The 24,859-nt window shown below is 41.3% G+C and overlaps 1 long non-coding RNA gene across 4 annotated transcripts in view; it reads right to left on the bottom strand.

Moving 5' to 3' along the window:
* Positions 1 to 374: 374 nt before the first annotated feature.
* The window catches only part of LOC133537263 (uncharacterized), a 41,567-nt gene continuing 17,082 nt past the window's right edge, over positions 375 to 24,859 (bottom strand). For 3 of the 4 annotated variants that reach the window (XR_009802643.1, XR_009802641.1, XR_009802645.1), the window contains 2 exons: positions 4,217 to 4,365; positions 375 to 2,896 (listed from right to left, as the gene is read on the bottom strand). This is a non-coding gene — a long non-coding RNA (uncharacterized LOC133537263). The remainder of the gene's footprint in view (positions 2,897 to 4,216; positions 4,366 to 24,859) is intronic. The other variant, XR_009802644.1, reaches the window with a different exon arrangement.

Below are 24,859 nucleotides of genomic sequence, written 5' to 3'. Positions count from 1 at the left end.
CCAAAGCGGATCCAACACAGCAGCGAGAGTCCCGTTCACAGCGGACCCAGCAGGAAACCATCCCAAGCGGAGGCGGATCAGCAGCGCAGAGATGTCCCCAGCCGATACACAGGCAAGCAGTACATGGCCACCGGATCGGACCGGACCCCCTCCACAGGGGAGAGTGGGACATAGAAGAAAAAGAAAAGAAACAGCAGATCAACTGGTCTAAAAAGGGAGTCTATTTAAAGGCTAGAGTATACAAATGAGTTTTAAGGTGAGACTTAAATGCTTCTACTGAGGTGGCATCTCGAACTGTTACCGGGAGGGCATTCCAGAGTACTGGAGCCCGAACGGAAAACGCTCTATAGCCCGCAGACTTTTTTTGGGCTTTGGGAATCACTAACAAGCCGGAGTCCTTTGAACGCAGATTTCTTGCCGGGACATATGGTACAATACAATCGGCAAGATAGGATGGAGCTAGACCGTGTAGTATTTTATACGTAAGTAGTAAAACCTTAAAGTCACATCTTAAGTGCACAGGAAGCCAGTGCAGGTGAGCCAGTACAGGCGTAATGTGATCAAACTTTCTTGTTCTTGTCAAAAGTCTAGCAGCCGCATTTTGTACCAACTGTAATCTTTTAATGCTAGACATGGGGAGACCCGAAAATAATACGTTACAGTAGTCGAGGCGAGACGTAACAAACGCATGGATAATGATCTCAGCGTCTTTGGTGGACAGAATGGAGCGAATTTTAGCGATATTACGGAGATGAAAGAAGGCCGTTTTAGTAACGCTTTTAATGTGTGCCTCAAAGGAGAGAGTTGGGTCGAAGATAACACCCAGATTCTTTACCGTGTCGCCTTGTTTAATTGTTTGGTTGTCAAATGTTAGAGTTGTATTATTAAATAGAGTTCGGTGTCTAGCAGGACCGATAATCAGCATTTCCGTTTTTTGGGCGTTGAGTTGCAAAAAGTTAGCGGACATCCATTGTTTAATTTCATTAAGACACGCCTCCAGCTGACTACAATCCGGCGTGTTGGTCAGCTTTAGGGGCATGTAGAGTTGGGTGTCATCAGCATAACAGTGAAAGCTAACACCGTATTTGCGTATGATGTCACCTAGCGGCAGCATGTAGATGCTGAAGAGTGCAGGGCCAAGGACCGAACCCTGGGGAACTCCACACGTTACCTTAACGTAGTCCGAGGTCACATTGTTATGGGAGACACACTGCATCCTATTTTTGGCAGTATTATATATAGTAAGTCGTAATTTTACACAAAACTGAACATTTGTGCAATAATATGATGCAAGTTGGAATTCTACTCAACAACTCACAGTTTTATGAAGAAAACTAACATTTTGGCAATATTACAATAAGAATTCGGAATTTTACTTGGCAAAAAATGTCACTATTTTACAACAACAACAAAAAAAATGGCAATATTGTGACAAGTCAGAATGTTATGACAAATGTCACCATTTTACATTAAAAAGTAATACATTCATGAGAAAATATTGCAATATTACAGAAACAGAAATAAGAAATTGTTCCCAATTTTATGAGAAAAAAGTCGACATTGTAAGAAAAAGACTGCTTTTAGTAAGAAAAAATATTTTGGAATTTTTGGTTTGTAATTGGTTATTAATCGTCATTAAAGGTATTATTACAATATTTCTCTATATACATATTTCTTTAAAAAAAATTTTGGTCAAAAGGGGGCGCATTTCAATATCATACACACACTTGTTATTTCATATGTTGGCCAACAACACCAGAAATGTGTCCCGGGAAAAACTGTCCGACCGGAACTCTTGAATAAGTAAACTTCCTTGGGTGAATAATGTAAAGTCACTACACCGGTATGTTTTAGTGCTTTCATGGTGAGTTTACTGACAGATATAAGTAAGAACTTTACATTACTTTATATTAGAAATGGCAACAGTGGAGGATGAATGTCACACAACAAGAAGATAGAGATAAAGAAGAAGATTATCGATTACGGCGTCGGCATGAATTGTAAAGGCGGACGCGAGCAAATTTTCAGGACTTATGCTTCTTCCAAATACTGATCAGCAAGTACCAGAAGGCAAGAAAAGTTGCTTTGGCATAATCCTGCTAAACAAAACAGCAGATAATATGTTTTACACACAGCATAATAATACTCCTACGTTGAAGCACAGTACAATCCATCAAGTGGTGTGACTTCATAGATTACCAAAGTCCTACTAAAACATTTTGATAGACTTTTGAGCCCCATGTGTAATGTTCTATATTTTCAATGGAACATATAAAATGTTGGTGTTGTTTACTTGAGTCATATAGCAGTCTACACGTATCTCTTATGTGTGTGTGACCTAAACGTGCTACAAATCAATGTAAAGTATGTGGGTGTTATGGGCTAGGAACAGAAGACTAGAGTTTGGACTCGGAGCGAGAAGGCAGAGCCCGAATTGCAGTTTGGTTGGCAGCATGTATTGAAGAATTAGTGGAGGACAGCAGATATAAATACAGTTTGGTTGGCAGCATGTATTGAAGAATTAGTGGAGGACAGCAGATATAAACACAGCAATGAGTTGGTGGCCATTCAACGGGAGAGCAATTTGAAGGAAAAGACATTTACTATATACATATATACAATTTTAATTCTAGTATTTAGTGTCTCTGGATCTTGTTTAAGGCTCCGCTCAGTTAATAAAGTTCTTGGAGAAAGGTTTTGGAGAGAGTAAAGCAGTAAAGTCCATGTGCGGCGGTTAAGGGTGAACATGTGTAGACGTTGGCTGGAGAGCCTCCTACCAGTCCAGACGCTACAGGTAGAACAGGTGCTGGGGTTCCTGGATGGAGTCGCCCAAGAACAGTCTTTGGACCAGATGCTTGTTTTCCCCTTGGCTCACCATCATGAAGAGAATCCGGGTCTGTGTAAGAACCAAAACCATCCTTGTAAATCAATGTGTACACAAATCAAATATCTTCATTAATTGAATTATAAGTATTCAGAACAAGTTCTACTTCTTTCCTCAATAATGTACAATATAAATCAACATAAATATCAGACTCACAACATGCAATAAAGTGCAAAAATAACCATTAGCAGCGTAAATACCACCTATACAAAGTGGTCAGTGCACTAATAAACATGCTTGTTATAAAACACATTGTTTGGCACTCAGCATCACGGCTTGGAATTGGGGGTTAAATCAGTGAAAATGATTCCCGGGCGCGGTTAATTTTATTAACAATAATGCTACAGGTGTTAATTTTATAAACAATAATGCTACAGGTGTTAATTTTATAAACAATAATGCTACAGGTGTTAATTTAATAAACAATAATGCTACAGGTGTTAATTTTATAAACAATAATGCTACAGGTGTTAATTTAATAAACAATAATGCTACAGGTGTTAATTTTATAAACAATAATGCTACAGGTGTTAATTTTATAAACAATAATGCTACAGGTGTTAATTTCATAAACAACAATGCTACAGGTGCTAATTTCATAAACAACAATGCTACAGGTGCTAATTTCACGAACAACAATGCTACAGGTGCTAATTTAATAAACAATAATGCTACAGGTGTTAATTTCATAAACAATAATGCGAGACCTGTTGTGGCTTAATAATGGTCCATATATAAGGCACACCGGATTATAAGGCGCACTGTCAGCTTTTGAGAAAACTGGAGGTTTTTAGGTGCGCCTTATAGTGCGGCAAATACGGTACTTGTTTGCAAAAGACATTTTTGACATAATCTCCCTAAGCACACCAGACTGTATCTCACGGTACACTAGTGTGCCGCGGCACAGTGGTTGAAAAACACTGCTCTACAGTATATACTTGATTTTGCTCTACTTATTGTGTCAGAGTTACAGGAGCACGCTGCTGTTTCTGAGGACCCTCTGCAAAAATGTCAACATTGTTTTGAAGTAAACTCTCGGGCCAGCAAATGATGGAAAAGAGAGGAGCTCAAATGGAAGATTGAGGACCAGCAGGACTATAAGTTGGACAAATGACAAGCAAACAAGTCATCTTACTGACATGTCAAAGGCAGGTTTGCAGCCCAGTGTGTGATGACTGTCAAGGTCAATCCAAGTTGTTTGCTGGTGTGTTTTACATATTTGCTACAAAGATGTTTGTCTCCCAAGTTCTGAATTGACCCTGGGGGCCGGCATGGTGTCATTTGGCCCCTGAAGAGCCCCGCACTGGATAGTGTGTGATGCATGCAAGTTACATAAACACTTCTGCTCTTTTCCACATGAAGAGGCTCCTCAGTGTCCTGTCAGGATGTCACCAGCATGAATAGATCCTCTCCTCTCTGTCGCCTTTCACTCGTTCCTCCCACACCTTCAACTCCTGCATGCTGCCAGTGATCCCCCCACACTGTGGAAGATGGATGCTTCTGTCATGACACATCCTTATTTTGACTTCTGTATATTTGTCACCTCAAACTGTACAGCATCTCAGCATCGTGCACACTGGCAGCGTGTGGACACTCGCACACAATAAATACAGTGGCTAAAACATCCACTATAAATCATTTAGCATGTCTTCTGGCCTCTACTGGAACCATGACATCACCAGGATGACATCACTGGCAAATGAACACACATTCCTCAACAGGGTGACCAAAACGTGCTTACCCACATGTTAATGCCAGGAGCCCGGGGATCGAACAAGGAACCTTCTCATTGCTGCATTCGGACATTTATATTTATTTGTATTATTATTTTAAATTGGTACAAAATGCGGCTGCTAGACTTTTGACAAGAACAAGAAAGTTTGATCACATTACGCCTGTACTGTATATACCTTTATATACATATATACATACATATATATCTATACTGTATATACCTTTATATACATATATACATACATATATACCTATACTGTATATACCTTTATATACATATATACATACATATATACCTGTACTGGCTCACCTGCACTGGCTTCCTGTGCACTTAAGATGTGACTTTAAGGTTTTACTACTTACGTATAAAATACTACACGGTCTAGCTCCATCCTATCTTGCCGATTGTATTGTACCATATGTCCCGGCAAGAAATCTGCCTTCAAAGGACTCCGGCTTATTAGTGATCCCCAAAGCCCAAAAAAAGTCTGCGGGCTATAGAGCTTTTTCATTTCAGGCTCCAGTACTCTGGAATGCCCTCCCGGTAACAGTTCGAGATGCTACCTCAGTAGAAGCATTTAAGTCTCACCTTAAAACTCATTTGTATACTCTAGCCTTTAAATAGACTCCCTTTTTAGACCAGTTGATCTGCCGTTTCTTTTCTTTTTCTTCTATGTCCCACTCTCCTTTGTGGAGGGGATCCGGTCCGATCCGGTGGCCATGTACTGCTTGCCTGTGTATCGGCTGGGGACATCTCTGCGCTGCTGATCAGCCTCCGCTTGGGATGGTTTCCTGCTGGCTCCGCTGTGAACGGGACTCTCGCTGCTGTGTTGGATCCGCTTTTGGACTGGACTCTCGCGACTGTGTTGGATCCATTATGGATTGATCTTTCACAGTATCATGTTCTCATAGTCATCAGTATCATCAGTATCACAGTATCATGTTCTCATAGTCATCAGTATCATCAGTATCACAGTATCATGTTCTCATAGTCATCATTGTCACTGACGTCCCACTGGGTCATTATTGTCACCGACGTCCCACTGGGTGTGAGTTTTCCTTGCCCTTATGTGGGCCTACCGAGGATGTCGTAGTGGTTTGTGCAGCCCTTTGAGACACTAGTGATTTAGGGCTATATAAGTAAACATTGATTGATTGATTGATTGATTGAAATTCCAAATGCTTCCTTTCACTTAACACTTTGTAAGTTATAACCTTGTTTCCCTTCTTTTCACACAGAAAGTGTACAAAATGTGTTGAAGTTATGTGGTAAACAATAAGTCATAAACATGGTGAAAGGGTTGGATTAAATCTTCTACATCTTCTTACTTCTTTCCACACATCTTGAATTGTACAAAAGCCCAAAGCAGAGAAGTTGTCACCTTGTGTAAATGCTAAAAAAAAGAGAGTAAAACAAATCCTTTTCAACTTATATTCAATTGAATAGACTGCAAAGACAAGATATTTCATCTTCACACTGACAAACTTTGGTATTTTTTGCAAATAATCACGAAGTTAGAATGTAATGGTAGCAACATTTAGTTGTCAATTGTACGGAATATGTACTGTACTGTGCAATCTACTAATAAAAGTATCAATCAATCAATCAAAAACACATTGCAAAAAAGGCATTTTTACCAGTGTGTTACATGGCCTTTCCTTTGAACAACACTCAGTGCAGGTTTGGGAACTGAGGAGACACTTTTTTGAAGTGGAATTCTTTCCCATTCTTTCTTGATGTACAGCTTAAGTTGTTCAACAGTCTCATATTTTAGCCTTCATATTGCACCTCACATGTTCAGTGGGAGACAGTTCTGGACTACAGGCAGGCCAGTCTAGTACCCGCACTCTTTTACTATGAAGCCACGCTGTTGTAACACCTGGCTTGGCATTGTCTTGCTGAAATAAGCAGGGGCGTCCATGATAACAACATATGTTGCTCCAAAAGCTGTATGTACCTTTCAGCACTAATGGTGCCTTCACAGATGTGTAAGTTAGCCATGTCTTGAGCTAATATTTGCAAAAAAACAAACAAAGTTTACCAGTTCGAACGTTAAGTATTTTGTCTTTGCTAGTCTATTCAATTTAATATAAGTTTAAAATGTTTTTATTGTATTCTCTTTTTATTTACCATTTACACAAGGAGCCAATTTCACAGCTTTTGGGTTTTGTACAAATGTAACCACGTGATGTTCCCTTATGTGACTTTTAAGCATTTTTGAAACAAATTTACAATACCCTACCATTCTGGCAAGGCTACTGTAAGTACACATCTGCATAGAACAGTGATTCTCAAACGGTGGAACATGGGCGACAACTAGTGGTGTGCCTAAGAATCATCTAATTATGTGCAATTCATTTTATTCAGTTTATTATTTAAGTAGAGTGTGTTACTGTTCAAACTGTGTGTCATGTTGCAGTGGTCAACAACATTGAATAAACTTGCTTATTAAAACTTCTTTGTTTTTAATGAATACTTAGGCCTACTACACTGCTATATTTGAATGTTGGTGGTTCTGGTGGTACTTGGAAAATCAAGGGTTTTCTGGGGTGAACAACTTTTAAGAAGTACTGCTATAGAATCATACTTGCCAACCTTGAGACACCCGAATTCAGGAGATTGAGGTGGGCGGGGTCGGGGCTCGGGGGCGGTGCTAAGGGGGGAAGAGTATATCTATAGCTAGAATTCACTGAAATTCAAGTGTTTATTATATATATATATATATATATATATATATATATATATATATATATATATATATATATATATATATATATATATAGAGAGAGAGAGAGAGAGATAAAATAAATACTTAAATTTCAGTGTTCATTTATTCCACATAACACTCTACTCGTTGTTGTATTTGAAGTGCAATGTTTTGCAGCCAGTAGCACAAGCTTTGAAGGAGCATAGGTATGGGCAGCATCTGTGACATTTAATTTGCAGGAAAGGAGTGAGTTTAGGGTTGAATTGTCCATCCTCCTTCTATTGTCTGTCACTATCTTTCTAACCATCCTGAACATCCTCTCTGATGATGCACTAAAGTGCCTTCATCAAAAGCACCAGAGTCTGGAATCTTCTATCTCTCCCTGCAAGCGTACTTCTTCTTCTTACTCGTCGTCGCCATGACTGTCTCTTCTTTGTTTTTCTGTTTCGTCTCTGTCATGTTTTTGGACATTACTACTTGCCGTAGTTTTGAAGCAATGCATGATGGGAATGGGGATGTTGTGTGTCAGTGTATTAAGGTGGCGGCTGGAATAAAAACACACTGAGAAACAGCTGCATGCCTGCCTACTTTGTGGCTTGTAGATGGAGGTATGGATAAGGGAGACATATATAATAGTCTCCTTCCTGTTGTGTGTGCAGTTGTGCACTGAGCTCCAAAAGTGACTGGGCCGCCACGCTGTTTACATGCAGGACAAGTGGACGTGACCACAGGCTGTCCTGGAAATCGGGAGAAATTGGGGAAACGGTTGTACCGTACAGACTTTTGGGAGAGGCACTGAAATTTGTGAGTCTCATGGAAAATTGGGGGGGGGGGGTTGGCAAGTATGCATAGAATGCACTGGACACAAACTGGTCACACAATTAGGTACACCTGCACGATCTTATTAAATCCACAACATCCAAAAATACTGGCTTTACAAAGAATAATTATGCAGTTTTGTCAGAAAAGCATTGCTGGAATAAAATGCATCTGGCTGCACCTGATGTTCACATAAGTGTGGTTAATGCTTTTATGACGTGTTAATATTTCAATCAGCGTGGTGGCCGCCAGGGAACAAAGGCAGCGCAGGATGAGCTCATCCCAGGAAAAAAGAAAAGAAAAGGGGAGCTCAAGCCTTTTGCGGTTTAAGGGGAAGTCAGGCAATGGCGGTTTGGCAAGACCTTGCTCAAAGGCACACAGACACATGCAAGCTCTGCTGTTGGAGCTCATTGCATTGTGTAGGTGTGCTCTGCCCCAGCTTCACTACAACATGGATGGATGATCACATAGATGGATGGAAGGCTGAAAGTCCAGAGTATTCTATTTGTGTTCCTCCTACACACTGACTCATCCATCCTCTCTTGGGTAAGCCATCATTTTCTCTCTTCCTCTCTCTGGCAGATTGCAAGAGACAGAGAGAAGTATCACCCAGACCAGCACATGCACTCCCTCTTCCAGCATGCCAGTGCTAGCAATGTTGCATGAGTGCTGTCCTTGCTGGGGAGCTGCGGTTCATGGAGGGAAAACAAATGCACGGACTATGAATTTTTTTTAGAATTCATCTTTACTCCTGATGAACCACGTCTCCTCCGAGCACTCATGCAACCAGGACAATGATGCTACTGCCCTTGATGACTGCATCACCATTACATGATGACTAATGCATTATTAGCATTATTCTTACCTTGCTATTGTCGTCACTTGTGTTGCTTGCTATTAGGACCAGGGCTCTCAAACTCAACTGTTCCGCTTTTCCTCCCAACAACAACACAACGGTCGGCGGATAATAGCCGCGAAAGTACTGGGATAGCGAGCGCAAAAAAGTGACGACTCACTGAGTGTTATCCAAAATATATGAAGTGTTCATGTGAGGCCATGCAAATTAAACAATAAAAAAAACAAATAACGGTGTGAACTGGTCCAGGTTAGGACTGTTATTACCGATGGACAGGTTGTCGCAGTGTGACTGCGTCCAGGCACGTAAGAAAACCCTCGTCTCCATGGCAACGTCTCTGTCGTTTTTTACTTATTTGCCACTTTTCCACTAATGCAAGGGTAGGCAACCCAGAATGTTGAAAGAGCCATTTTGGACCCAAATAACCTTGACAGATATAAGTAAGAACTTTACACTACTTTATATTAGAAATGGCAACAGTGGAGGATGAATGTCACATAACAAGAAGATAGAGAAAAAGTAGAAACCTATCCACTACAGTGTCTCCACAGACTACAAAGGCGCAATTTTTCAGGACTTATGCAGATCCCAAATACAGATCAGCATGTACCAGAAGGTAAACAAACGTTTATTTTGCATAATATTGTGACACAAAACGCCAGATAATATGTCTTACCTTATATACACAGCGTAATAATACTCCTATCTTTAATGCGCCGACAATCCAAGCTTCAAAACTTACCAAAGTCCTACTAAAACATTTTGATAGATTTTTGAGCGCCGTGTGTAATGTTTTATATTTTTAATTGAAACATAAAATGTTGGTGTGGTTTACTTGAGTCATGTTGCAGTCTACAAGTATCTCTTATGTGTGACTGCCATCTACTGGTCACACTTATTACACCACGTACCAAATAAAGTTGCTTTAAGGTCGGTTAGCAAAACCAGAATTATTCCGTACATTAGGCGCACCGGGTTATAAGGCGCACTGTCGAGTTTTGATGGAAAAAAGGTGCGCCTCATAGTCGTGAAAATACGGTACAAATGACATAAAAGTACAATTCAAATGGGTAGCTAACGACAGCACTGCTCTGCTGACTGAATGTAAACAGGAAAGAAATCAGCCCGTCCAGAATGGATGTGCTGCCGGGCACACAATGGGTGGATGGAAGGTTTGTACACTGAGACAAGCTTCAAAGCAGACTTTTATGCGGCCTAGGGTTGGTGCATTGAACAAATCGTGAAGGGTTCAAAAATTAGGGTTCCACTGTCCATGTTTCATAATATTGATAGTGTTCTTTTCCCAAGGAGATACACTACATTGACAAAAGTATTTGGCCACCTGCCTTGACTCACATATGAAGTTAAAGTGCCATCCCATTCCTAAGCCAGAGGCTTCAATATGACCATGCTGCATTATTATACGCAGTATTATACGCAGTATTATTATATGCAGTATTATTATATGCAGTATTATTATACGCAGTATTATTATATGCAGTATTATTATACGCAGTATTATTATACGCAGTATTATTATATGCAGTGTTATTATACGCAGTGTTATTATACGCAGTATTATTATATGCAGTATTATTATACGCAGTATTATTATATGCAGTATTATTATATGCAGTATTATTATACGCAGTATTATTATATGCAGTATTATTATACGCAGTATTATTATATGCAGTATTATTGTATGCAGTATTATTATACGCAGTATTATTATATGCAGTATTATTATATGCAGTATTATTATACGCAGTATTATTATATGCAGTATTATTATATGCAGTATTATTATACGCAGTATTAATATATGCAGTATTATTATATGCAGTATTATTATATGCAGTATTATTATACGCAGTATTATACACAGTATTATTATATGCAGCATTATACGCAGTATTATTATACGCAGTATTATTATACGCAGTATTATTATATGCAGTATTATTATATGCAGTATTATTATACGCAGTATTATTATACGCAGTATTATTATATGCAGTATTATTATACGCAGTATTATTATATGCAGTATTATTATATGCTGTATTATTATATGCAGTATTATACGCAGTATTATTATATGCAGTATTATTATATGCAGTATTATTATATGCAGCATTATACGCAGTATTATACGCAGTATTATTATACGCAGTATTATACGCAGTATTATTATATGCAGTATTATTATATGCAGTATTATTATACGCAGTATTATTATATGCAGTATTATTATGAGCAGTATTATTATATGCAGTATTATTATATGCAGTATTATTATACGCAGTATTATTATATGCAGTATTATTATATGCAGTGTGTGTGTGTGTGTGTGCCCGCACAATGGTGGCAGCGTGTACAGTGTGCGGGTGAGGAAAGTGGTGGATGTTTATTATATGCAGTATTATTATACGCAGTATTATTATACGCAGTATTATTATATGCAGTATTATTATATGCAGTATTATTATACGCAGTATTATACACAGTATTATTATATGCAGCATTATACGCAGTATTATTATACGCAGTATTATACGCAGTATTATTATATGCAGTATTATTATATGCAGTGTTATTATACGCAGTGTTATTATATGCAGTATTATTATATGCAGTATTATTATACGCAGTATTATTATACGCAGTATTATTATATGCAGTATTATTATACGCAGTATTATTATATGCAGTATTATTATACGCAGTGTTATTATATGCAGTATTATTATACGCAGTATTATTATACGCAGTATTATTATACGCAGTATTATTATATGCAGTATTATTATACGCAGTATTATTATATGCAGTATTATTATATGCAGTATTATACGCAGTATTATTATATGCAGTATTATTATATGCAGCATTATACGCAGTATTATACGCAGTATTATTATATGCAGTATTATTATACGCAGTATTATTATATGCATTATTATTATAGCAGTATTATTATATGCAGTATTATTATACGCAGTATTATTATACGCAGTATTATTATATGCAGTATTATTATATGCAGTGTGTGTGTGTGTGTGTGCCCGCACAATGGTGGCAGCGTGTACAGTGTGCGGGTGAGGAAAGTGGTGGATGTTTATTATATGCAGTATTATTATACGCAGTATTATTATACGCAGTATTATTATATGCAGTGTGTGTGTGTGTGTGTGTGTGTGTGCCCGCACAATGGTGGCAGCGTGTACAGTGTGCGGGTGAGGAAAGTGGTGGATGTCTCTTCTGACTCCTCCCCCTTCCCCCCGGCACAAGAGGCCACTCAGTCCACAAGTGAGAAGAAGCATTCATGAAGACACACAGTGCCCTAACCATTCGGGTCAAAGGTGGCGGCACCATCGAAACCGTTTCCATTGCTGGGTGACACTGTCACAATACTCTCTGCCCGCGTGAGCCACACCTTTTGTCTCCTGGTGTGTCAGCTCACACGCAGGTGAGTGTTCTGCAAAGTGTGGTGAGTGTGCACCCGAGGAGCCGAGAGAGTGAATTCACCTCACAAGTGTGCTCCCCTCACCCCCGTCCACACCTAGAGGGGCATAAACAACACCCAGCTGTGAGCTTATACAGAAAAAAAAACTACCATATTGTTCGGACTATAAGGCGCACTTAAAATCCTTTCATTTTTCTCAAAACTCAACAGTGCGCCTTATGACCCGGTGCACCTAATGTATGGAATCATTTTAGTTGTGCTTACCGGCCTCGAAGCAATTTCTTTTGGTTCATGGTGAAATGATAAGTGTGACCAGTAGATGGCAGTCACACATACGAGATACGTGTAGACTGCAATATGACTCAAGTAAACAACACAAACATTTTATATGTTCCATTGAAAATATAAAACATTACACACGGTGCTCAAAAATCTATCAAAATGTTTTAGTCGGACTTTGGTAAGGTATGAAGCCGCAATGCTTGATGGATTGTACTGTGCTTCAACATAGGAGTATTATTATGCTGTGTATAAGGTAAGACATATTATCTGCGGTTTTGTTTCACTATATTCTGCAAAAGCAACTTTTCTTACCTTCTGGTACCTGCTGATCTGTATTTGGGATCTGCATATGCCCTGAAAATTTGTGCGCAACCGCATTTGTAGTCTGTCGACCCTGTAGTGGATAAGCTTCTTCTTTTTCTTTATCTTCTTGTTATGTGACATTCATCCTCCACTGTTGCCATTTCTAATATAAAGTAGTGTCAAGTTCTTCATTACATCTGTCAGTAAACTCACCATGAAAGCACTAAAACATACCGGTGTAGTGACTTTACATTATTCACCCAATGAACTTTAGTTATTAGAGTTTCGGTCACGTGACACATTTCAGGTGTTGTTGTTGCACTAGTGAGCCACGGATGAGGAGATGCTTGCTCTGTTATTGATTGAAGAAAAGTGTGAATGTCATTAAAACAGTTAGTGCTCCATTATTGATTGAAGAAAAGTGTGAATGTCATTAAAACAGTTAGCGCCATCTTTTGACACTTTTTCCACCCCCGTCCTTGCACGCTACACCGCTCCAACAAGGAGAAGATGCTGTCCAAGTGGAGGCACGTAAATAAGAGTGCCCACAAAACAGTGCATCCTGAAGACACTGTCAGAAAGTGAGTTGAAGATGTTGTGTAAAACATTATCTATGCAACATTTTGAGCAAAGAAGCACCATGACATGTTATGTAGACCACAAGGAGGACTTTTACTTTTAGGAAATAATACACACAATATGACCCCTATAATGTGCCCTATAATCAGGTGCACCTTTTGTATGAAAATAGACCTGACTAGACCAGACTAGACGTGACTAGACGTGACTAGACCAGACTAGACGTGACTAGATGTGACTAGATGTGACTAGACTATAAGGCAGTGGTTATTGTAACATTGTTATGGTGCTTTTTCTTATTTTGTTTATATTTTTTTTATTTAGTTAAGATCTTAATGAAAGATTGAAGTGTTTCGTGGTTTATTTGTTTTTTTATTACAGATGCTTTAAAACTGTCAGGTTAAAAACAATATTAAAAATTGTGATATTAATCGAGATCAGATAATTGTATTATTTTTGCCATAATCACCAGTTCATAGGATCTGCTCATCAGCTTGGAATAATCACAAATAATAAAGCCATTAAAAATGATTTTTTTCACATGGTTATTTACACAAGTTACATATAATACTGATAAGAGTACTGATGAATACCGGTAACGATCGATAGCGGAATATCGACATTGGTATGGGTATTGATAAATCTAAACGATATTTTTTCCCCAATTTTAAACCCAAAGGTGAAGTACCAGAGAGGATTGTGGTCATTTCAACTAGTGTAGCTGCTGTATGTGCTAATGTACATAGCAGAAGACAATGCTACATGCTAACAGCTGTTAGCTACATGCTAACAGCTGTTAGCTACATGCTAACAGCTTGTCTCACATGACCACACTTCAGCTCATTCTCTTCACACTTCAGTTACAAAATAAATGGTGACGCCAAATCTATGTCTAAATGTTCAAATCAATCTATCCTTCCGTTTTCTACTGCTTGTCCCTCTTGGTGTCGTGGGGGGGCTTAGTTGGAGCTTATCCAAGATGCGGAAGGCGGAGTACACCCTGGACAAGTCCCCACTTCATCACAGGGCCAACACAGATAGACAGACAATATTCACACACTAGGGACCATTTAGTGTTGCCAATCAACCTAACTTTGGAGGTGGGAGGGGCCTATCCTCAGGTGGAAGTGGGAGGGGCCTATCCTCAGGTGCATGTCTTTGGAGGTGGGAGGGGCCTATTGCCAGGTGCATATCTTTGGAAGTGGGAGGGGCCTATTGCCAGGTGCATGTCTTTGGAGGTGGGAGGGGCCTATCCCCAGGTGCATGTCTTTGGAGGTGGGAGGGGCCTATCAGCAGGTGCATGTCTTTGGAGGTGGGAGGAGCCTATCAGCAGGTGCATGTCTTTGGAGGTGGGAGGAGCCTATCAGCAGGTGCATGTCTTTGGAGGTGGGAGGGGCCTATCCCCAGGTGCATGTCTTTGGAGGTGAGAGGAGCCTATCCCCAGGTGCATGTCTTTGGAGGTGAGAGGAGCCTATCCCCAGGTGCATGTCTTTGGAGGTGGGAGGAGCCTATCCCCAGGTGCATGTCTTTGGAGGTGAGAGGAGCCTATCCCCAGGTGCATGTCTTTGGAGGTGAGAGGAGCCTATCCCCAGGTGCATGTCTTTGGAGGTGAGAGGAGCCTATCCCCAGGTAAACGTCTTTGGAGGTGAGAGGAGCCTATCCCCAGGTAAACGTCTTTGGAGGTGAGAGGAGCCTATCCCCAGGTGCATGTCTTTGGAGGTGAGAGGAGCCTATCCCCAGGTGCATGTCTTTGGAGGTGAGAGGAGCCTATCCCCAGGTGCATGTCTTTGGAGGTGAGAGGAGCCTATCCCCAGGTGCATGTCTTTGGAGGTGAGAGGAGCCTATCCCCAGGTGCATGTCTTTGGAGGTGAGAGGAGCCTATCCCCAGGTGCATGTCTTTGGAGGTGAGAGGAGCCTATCCCCAGGTAAACGTCTTTGGAGGTGAGAGGAGCCTATCCCCAGGTAAACGTCTTTGGAGGTGAGAGGAGCCTATCCCCAGGTGCATGTCTTTGGAGGTGAGAGGAGCCTATCCCCAGGTGCATGTCTTTGGAGGTGAGAGGAGCCTATCCCCAGGTAAACGTCTTTGGAGGTGAGAGGAGCCTATCCCCAGGTGCATGTCTTTGGAGGTGAGAGGAGCCTATCCCCAGGTAAACGTCTTTGGAGGTGGGAGGAGCCTATCCTCAGGTGCATGTTGTTGGAGGTGGTCCTTTTTATTTAGAAAAGTATCAATATACATTTTGGTAGCTTTTGTCACCTAAAAGAATGTAGAGAACATGACCTGGCTGTCCTCAATGGTAGCTGCGACCATGATTGTAGATAGAAACAAGTTCTAATGTTTATAAGTTTCTTTGCAACGTCCAGGATTTGCTTGTGTCATGTCATGTATTTAAATTATATTCTTTGAGACAACACTTACTAAACAGGCATGTTTGTATTTGATCCTACACTTGAAAAGGACTTATTTAAGCTTGTGTACCTTGACTTGCTGTGTTCCTTGGTGTATGTATGCAGTCCTGCCCCACCCCCGGCTGTTTCTTCTTCACTTGTAAATAATGTAGTGACGAGGGTGGTGTTGGACCCCCGCTGAGGTGTGTGTGTGTGTGTGTGTGTGTGTGCAAGTCAGTGCTTGGCACAAATAACTACTATCTGATCGCATGATTTTGGTGTGCAACTCTGACCTTTAATAAGACAAACACAATCAGAAACACACAGACTGCTTCAGTCAGTGATGTGTACTCAGAGATCATGCACGGTACAAAATACTTAAATACTTAGTAGTCTTCTCCCCATACCAATATTTTGGTACCACTTCCAAAATGTATTTTGATACTTTTCAATAAAGGAGACCACAATAAATGTCAATATTGGCTTTATTTTAATAAAATATCTTAGGGTGCATGAAACATATGTTTATTATTGCAAGTTTGTCCTTCAATAAAATGTTGAACATACTAGACAACTTGTCTTTTAGTAGTAAGTAAACAAACAAAGACTCCTAATTAGTCTGCTGACGTATTGTGTCATTTATACACCTATTATTTTATACACATTATTAAGGAAATAACTGTAAAAATGGATTATTAAAACACTTGTTCATTTACTGTTAATATCTGCTTATTTTCTCTTTTAACATGTTCTATCTACACTTCTGTTCAAATGTAATAATCACTTATTCTTCTTTGATACTTGACTTTAGTTTTGGATGATACCACACATTTAAGTATGGATGTGATACCAAGTAGTTACAGGATCATACAATAAAATGTAATACCTAACAAACCAATTCTGATGTAAAGAGTAGGTGTTGCGCTGTTATCTCTTTTAACATGTTCTATCTACACTTCTGTTCAAATGTAATAATCACTTATTCTTCTCTTTTTTGATACTTGACATTAGTTTTGGATGATACCACACATTCAGGTGTCGTTCCGATATCAAGTAGTTAAAGGATTATACATTGGTCATATTTAAAGTCCTCATGTGTCCAGGAACATATTTACTGACTATATAAACATAATATACATTTTTTTAAAAGGAAATAAAAAATTTTTTGACGATAACAAATATTGATGTAATCATAGTAGCATCAACTAGACACACTATTATACTTGGTATCATTAGATAGACAGATAGTACTTTATTGATTCCTTCAGGAGAGTTCCTTCAGGAAAATGACAGTGGATGTTCAGGTTCACATTCAAGCGCGCAAGCTTTTGTTAGCGGTGAGCTATTGCATCCTACTACGGTGTGTAGTGAAGCATATTTAGCTATTCCTCGTCCTGCAGTGATAACAGTACTTGAAAGAAACCTACTTTTTTTGTCACCGTGAAGGCGAGGATTAATGATTTAGAAGAAGTACCCAAATCCCAGTGGGCCATACCACAGAAGGTGGCTGAGAACAACAGGGCCAAGGTTCCGTGGGACTTCAGCTTCCAGACTAACAAACAGCTTCTGGCTAACCAACCAGACATAGTGATGGTGGACAGAGAGCAGAAAAGGCTGGTGGTGACAGATGTGGCCATCCCAGCTGACGCCAACATCAGGAAGAAGGAACATGAGAAACTTGAGAACGGATGTGGAAGGTCAAGGCTAGCGTGGTCCCCGTGGTAGTGGGGGGTGCTTGGAGCAGTAACCCCCAAAACTGGGAGAGTGGCTTCAACGGATCCCAGGGACAACATCTGAAGCCTCAGTCCAGAAGAGCGCAGTCCTAGGAACAGCCAAGATACTAGGCAGAACCCTCAAACTCACAGGTTTTTGGTAGAGGACCCGAGCTTGGAGGATGACACAGATACCACCCCGCTGGGGTGAGGAGATTTTTTATATATATATATATATATATATATATATATATGTAGGTGTGGGAAAAAATCACAAGACTACTTCATCTCTACAGATCTGTTTCATGAGGGGTTCCCTCAATCATCAGGAGAAGCGCATATGCCAAATCTTCAAAGAAAACGGCCTACGGATCACGATTGAAGCCAACAAGCAAACCGTCAACTTCCTCGACGTCACTTTCAACCTGAGAAATAACAGCTACCAACCATTCACGAAACCCAACACAACACTCCAATACGTGCACCATGACAGCAACCACCCACCCACCACCACGAAAAGAATACCTACCGGAATTAATAAAAGGCTATCGATGCTGTCATCCAGCAAAGCTGAATTCGACCAAGCAACCCCCCCGTACCAGAAAGCACTTGATGAAAGCGGATACAACTTCACCCTCACCTATGAACCCACCCCAGGAAACCAACCAAAAAAGAGCAGAAAACGGAACAACATCATCTGGTACAATCCGCCATTCAGCAAAGACGTCTCAACCAACATCGGCCGCAAGTTCCTCACTCTGATCGACAAACACTTCCCCAAAGGCAACACCCTAAGAAAAATATTCAACAAGAACAACATTAAATTGAGCTACAGCTGTATGAATAACATGCAACAAATCATTTCAAACCACAACAAAGCAATTGCAAAAGGACTGCCTACCCCCAGACTAAACGACTCTGAAACCAATAAAGAATGTAACTGTCGCAAGAAACCTGATTGCCCTCTCAACGGAGGGTGCTTACAGACATCAGTCGTTTACCAAGCAAAGGTAATACGCAAGGACATTAACACATCCGACACGTACGTAGGATTAACCGAAGGAGCGTTCAAAACAAGATGGAATAATCACAACGCCTCCTTTAGAAACCAGACTTTGCAGAATTCTACAGAACTCAGCAAACACATTTGGAACCTCAAAGACAATAATGTTGAATATTCAATAACATGCCAAATTCTTGCATCCAGCACACCTTACAACAGTGGTAATAAAAGATGCAACCTATGCTTAAAAGAGAAACTGTTTATTATATATCATCCAGATCTATCATCCCTCAACAAGCGCAGTGAAATAATTTCAACATGCCGCCATAGACGGAAACACCTCCTAGGTAACACATGAGCCAATCACCACACCCTACGCCTGCTTGTACCCACCCACTCGGTGCTCTATATAAACCATTGTATGTGAATGCTTCCATTAAAATCTCCTGATGATTGAGGGAACCCCTCATGAAACAGATCTGTAGAGATGAAGTAGTCTTGTGATTTTTTCCCACACCTACATATTGCTCTCTACCACGGTATCGAGCACTATTCTCCGGATAATCCAATCAAGACATATATTTATATATATATATATCTTTATTAATAATTTGCAGTTGTTAATTGAAGTTGTAATTTTTCAAATTTCGGAAACAACTGTCCCTCTCCAATCATCGACTATTTCCAATAAAATTGTCCTCCTGGTTGAAACTTAAGTGAGATATTGCCCAGATTACAATGACCTCATTTACAGTCATTTTTCTGCATCAAATGAGACTGTGCGGGCGTCGTCAGTGAGGAGATGTCACTGCTGCAGTTCCATTCTTATGAGAACATCTCCTATCACGTCCTGGCTAGCATACACGGCTCTTCACCGCCTACACTTGTTCCGGAAATAGAAGAATATTCAGAGGCAAGCATTGAGAGACGAGCCACTTGCTGTCTGACATCCACTCCTAAATCACCTCATTTTGCCATAAAAAGGAAGGGATGTGAAAGAAAGGAGAGTTTGCAAGCCCACTAAATCCAGCACATTTACGTCCACTTTTACAACTGCAAGCATGTTTGTTAGTCTTACAACTCCATTAAATGTCTTTACACAGCTTTGAGATTTTCTCTCATTTAACAACCTGTTCATTACAGAGTAGTCAGATTATTATGCAACATTTATGTGACCAAGTCGGGGGTCAGCAAGCTGCACCCAAGTGGCTCAGTGGTCTTCTTTCAGAGATGTGGAAAAATGGAAAGAAAAACAATGACTTTTGTTTTTATATATTTTCTGTAGAACAAACATGACTAACCTTCCTAATTGCTAGAAAGTCCACTGTTTATATCACACATGCTTCACTGATGAGAGGATTTGACAAGCACCGTTTTGTCCTACTTATTTCAGGGATCTTTGAACTCATCGTAGTTTGTTTCCATGTACAACAGAAAGACGTATTTTATGACACTCTTTCTGTGTCTCATTTTGTCCACCAAACCTTTTATGCTGTGTGTGAATGCACAAAGGTTAGCTTTGTTGAATCAGGCATATTTGGTCACTGCATGAATGCAAGCTAATCTATGCTATCATGCTAAATAGGCTAGCTGTATGCACATATTGCATTATCATGCCTCGTTTGTAGCTATATTGGAGCTCATTTTAATTTCTTTTTACTTATGTCCTCTGTGTATTTCATTTATATTTGCATGTCTCATGACACTTTATCTGTATGTAACATTGCCTGCATTTCTCATAGTTGTTTGTGTGCCATGTTGTTCCAGACCCCAGCAAATGTTACCCAGCTTGCAAAGATTGTAATAAATCAATGAGAAGAAGATGATTCCTTTAACTTGGACACACATCTATACCTTTGGCCATTCTGAGCCAGTAAATACCAGAAGTTACCTCATCCTGTGAGAAGCCTCCATTTTACTATTGATTTCCAATGCTGCAAAAATGTGTTGAATAACAATTAAATCAAACATTCCTGTCAAAGATTTGTGTCAGCCTTTGATAGTAGGCTAATATAGCTGATATTGTTATGGTTAGGAGGGGAGGTGACGGCAACAGACACCAGGGAACATAATGTTCTCTATTGCTTATTCCCTTTGGGGTCGCGGGGGGCACTGGTGCCTATTTCAGCTACAATCGGGTGGAAGGCAGGGCACACCCTGGACAAGTCGCTACCTCATCGCAGGGCCAACACAGATAGACAAACAACATTCACACACTAGGGACCATTTAGTGTTGCCAATCAACCTAGCCCCAGGTGCATGTCTTTGGAGTGGGGAGGGGCCTATCCCCATGTGCATGTCTTTGGAGGTGGGAGGACGCTGGAGTACCCGGAGAGAACCCACGCAGTCACAGGGAGAACATGCAAACTCCACACAGAAATATCTTGAGCCCGGGATTGAATCCATGACTACTCAGGGCCTTTGTATTGTGAGGCAGATGCACTAACCCCTCCAAAAATTAAGGACTCCTGAACTGGAGAAGCCAAACTATCAGTTTTCAATTCCTCCATCCTGTCTGTGTGGGTGTTTGTAGTCAGGAGAGCACATCCTGTCCACAAAAGGAGATGTTTGTGTGTAAGTGTCTGGAAAACAACTGATTCAAGCCATAGCTTGAATGTTGACATTGAGCTAGACAGGTAGTCTCTAGACAAGGTTATGTGTTAGAATGTTAGAATAATCATGTATACATATAAACGTCACACAACTTTAGTAAGCTTAAAGTCCGTTGCTATAGTTACTTGTTTTTGTGCTCAAGCTGCATTTTTTTCTATCCGCGTAAGGACAAAACTTCTTGTCTGAGGGGTGGCCTCAGCCGCAAATGTTATCTTTGTTTTAGCCCGCTAACAGCCAAGGACTTCAAGGACCTCAACAAAGATGACAGCATGCAGATGTAACCACTTCTGCAGGCGTCCTGCATCTTGTCCAACACAAACCAATGACATGGCTTGCCCAAAGTTAGGGAAAGAGCCACATACCGGCCACATTTGGGTCGCATTGTCGCTTAGAGCCAGGTCACATTTGAAAAGTTTACATTCCCATTTGTTTTGGACTACTTCCTGATGTCAATCTGTTGCAAAAAGGTCAGATTTTAAGCAATTTCAAGCATTCATAGACTGCCCAAAAAAATCAGATCTAAGTCACTTGAGTGCAAAAAAATAATCAGATTTGGTGACGTTTAAGTGAAATTGGTGAACGAAACAGGAAGTACATTTTGTAGAGAATGCATATATGTTTAAGAGTTCTCTCTTTATTCATAATCATGTTTAAAGCAGCTAATGTTTTTCCATTTGTACTCTTTCTAGTTTTTCCTATTATGTCTGCAAGTAAACTGTGTGCTACCCTGACGGCTTGCACTGTAGGAGTTGGAGTAGTCCCTTATATTTTATCTGTAATAGAACAATGAGGCAGTATTCCTTTCTGGACAGGCGGGGGCTTTCTTCGGATGCAAGAAGTTGTCACTTCCGTTTGAATGTTAGACCATCCCGAGATGAGGGTATGACTGTGTTGATGTGGACTGGTCTCCTGAAGCTTCAGTAAAACTTCTGTCTTGATAGTCCTTCTTACTCTGCATATATGTCATCTGAAAGAATTTGGGATTGACCAGTGACTTTAATTCCCTGGGAGGGAAGACCGGTCAGACGCAACAATTTCCATTCTGCAGCACCTGCACTCAGCAAAGAAAATGTCGCCATAGCACGAACAACAACACACTTTTTCAGGGTCTGTCTGTGTTTTACGAAAATAATTTGTTGAATACGAAACATCATTGCAGTTAGCGAAGATAAATCCTTAAAGTAACTGTTTTATAAGCTGCAGGGTTCAAAGCCCAGGGGAAAAAGTAGCCGCTTATAGTCTGTAAAATACGGTAACAGTAATAAGAAGGTAAACAGATTGATGGTGTTTATTTGTACTTGGTGATCAGGATCCAAGACATAGTCTGCACCGACGTAACAAAGGCCAAGAGGACATTAGTCATGTTACTAGTATAATTATGAGAGCACGTTGGGAGAGGGGTTAGTGCATCTGCCTCACAATAAGAAGGGCCTGAGTAGCCCTGGGTTCAATTCCAGGCTCGGGATCTTTCTGTGTGGAGTTTGCATGTTCTCCCTGTGACTGCCTGGGTTCTACTCTGGCTTCCTCCCACCTCCAAAGACATGCACCTGGGGATAGGCCCCTCCCACTTCCAAAGACATGCACCTGGAGATAGGCCCCTCCCACCTCCAAAGACATGCACCTGGGGATAGGCCCCTCCCACTTCCAAAGACATGCACCTGGAGATAGGCCCCTCCCACCTCCAAAGACATGCACCTGGGGATAGGCCCCTCCCACCTCCAAAGACATGCACCTGGAGATAGGCCCCTCCCACCTCCAAAGACATGCACCTGGGGATAGGCCCCTCCCACTTCCAAAGACATGCACCTGGAGATAGGCCCCTCCCACCTCCAAAGACATGCACCTGGGGATAGGCCCCTCCCACCTCCAAAGACATGCACCTGGGGATAGGCCCCTCCCACTTCCAAAGACATGCACCTGGAGATAGGCCCCTCCCACCTCCAAAGACATGCACCTGGGGATAGGCCCCTCCCACCTCCAAAGACATGCACCTGGGGATAGGCCCCTCCCACCTCCAAAGACATGCACCTGGGGATAGGCCCCTCCCACCTCCAAAGACATGCACCTGGAGAAAGGCCCCTCCCACCTCCAAAGACATGCACCTGGGGATAGGCCCCTCCCACCTCCAAAGACATGCACCTGGAGAAAGGCCCCTCCCACCTCCAAAGACATGCACCTGGGGATAGGTTGATTGGCACCACTAAATGGTCCCTAGTGTGTGAATGTGAGTGTGTCCACAGACCAACTAGAACACTGGAGAACACCAATTAAAGATGGATCAAATGTGTTGTTGTTATGGCAACCGATCAAGCAGCCTGCCTCTGAAGTTGAGCTGTATTTGAATAAATGCTTCAGTTCTTGTCCCAGTCCCCCTAGACACCCGTGGATGTGCTGCCTCTGCAGGTGTCAACACAAGAGCATGAAAACCAAGGTGAGCCATTTCTTTTCTTGCTGGCAGCTGTGCCCTCATCCGTGTTAGCATGTCAGTCGGCCAGCGGACGCCTTGGCGCAGCAGGCGGGGGGCGGGGGGAGGGGGGGGAGGTTTGATGCCACAGGGGTTTCCAGTCTGTCCATATTTCCAACATTGCTGCTGCGTGGTGTTGTTCACCACAGGGAGGACGCTGAGAGGGAGTCTGTCGTCAGCACACTCATTTCATGCAGTGACTTTCCCTTTCCTTAACGCTACTCAGTCAACGCTCGCTGCAAGTCTCTACAGGTCAGACATGAAAAGTGACCGCCTGCGTCTTCTGAATTTTGCAACAGAAGCAGAACATACGATGCTGTTTGAGATCACGGGTGATGTGAGAGGCAGGTGTGTTAGCATCAATGTCAGCACAACAACACACATCACAATCACACAGACTGACAAGTTATGCTAAGCATGGGATGCAGTGGTGTAAAGGACATCACCACTGGACTCTATAGTAGTGGAGACAACTTCTCTGGAGTGATGAATCACAGTTTTCCCTCTGGCAATCTGATGGACCAGTCTGGGTTTGGAGGTTGCCAGGAGAACACTACATTTCGGACTGCATTGTGCCTAATGTGAAATTTGCTGGAGGAGGCATCATGGTGTGGGGTTGTTTTTCAGGAGTTGAACTTGGCCCCTTAGTTCCAGTGAAAGGAACTTTAAAGGCTCCAGAATACCAAAACATTTTGGACAATTCCATGCTCCCAACCATGTGGGAACAGTTTGGAGCGGGCCCCTTCTTCTTCCAACATGACTGTGCACCAGTGCACAAAGCAAGGTCCATAAAGACATGGATGACAGAATCTGGTGTGGATGAACTTGACTGGCCTGCACAGAGTCCTGACCTGAACCTATTAGAACACCTTTGGGATGAATTAGAACGGAGACTGCGAGCCAGGCCTTCTCGTGTGTGACCTCACCAATGCGGTTTGGAAGAATGGTGGACAATTGGTGACAAAGCAGACAGAAACACTTCCCATTTGCATGTGTAGGAGGAGAGTCTGATTCCCCGATGATGCTGCTGGTGATGAGAAGTGTGATG

Source organism: Nerophis ophidion, linkage group LG18, assembly GCF_033978795.1.
Source record: "Nerophis ophidion isolate RoL-2023_Sa linkage group LG18, RoL_Noph_v1.0, whole genome shotgun sequence".
In the NCBI taxonomy this organism is placed as follows: Eukaryota; Metazoa; Chordata; class Actinopteri; order Syngnathiformes; family Syngnathidae; genus Nerophis; species Nerophis ophidion.
Note: the sequence above shows the minus strand (reverse complement) of the source record. Positions and strands in the feature narration are given on the sequence as shown.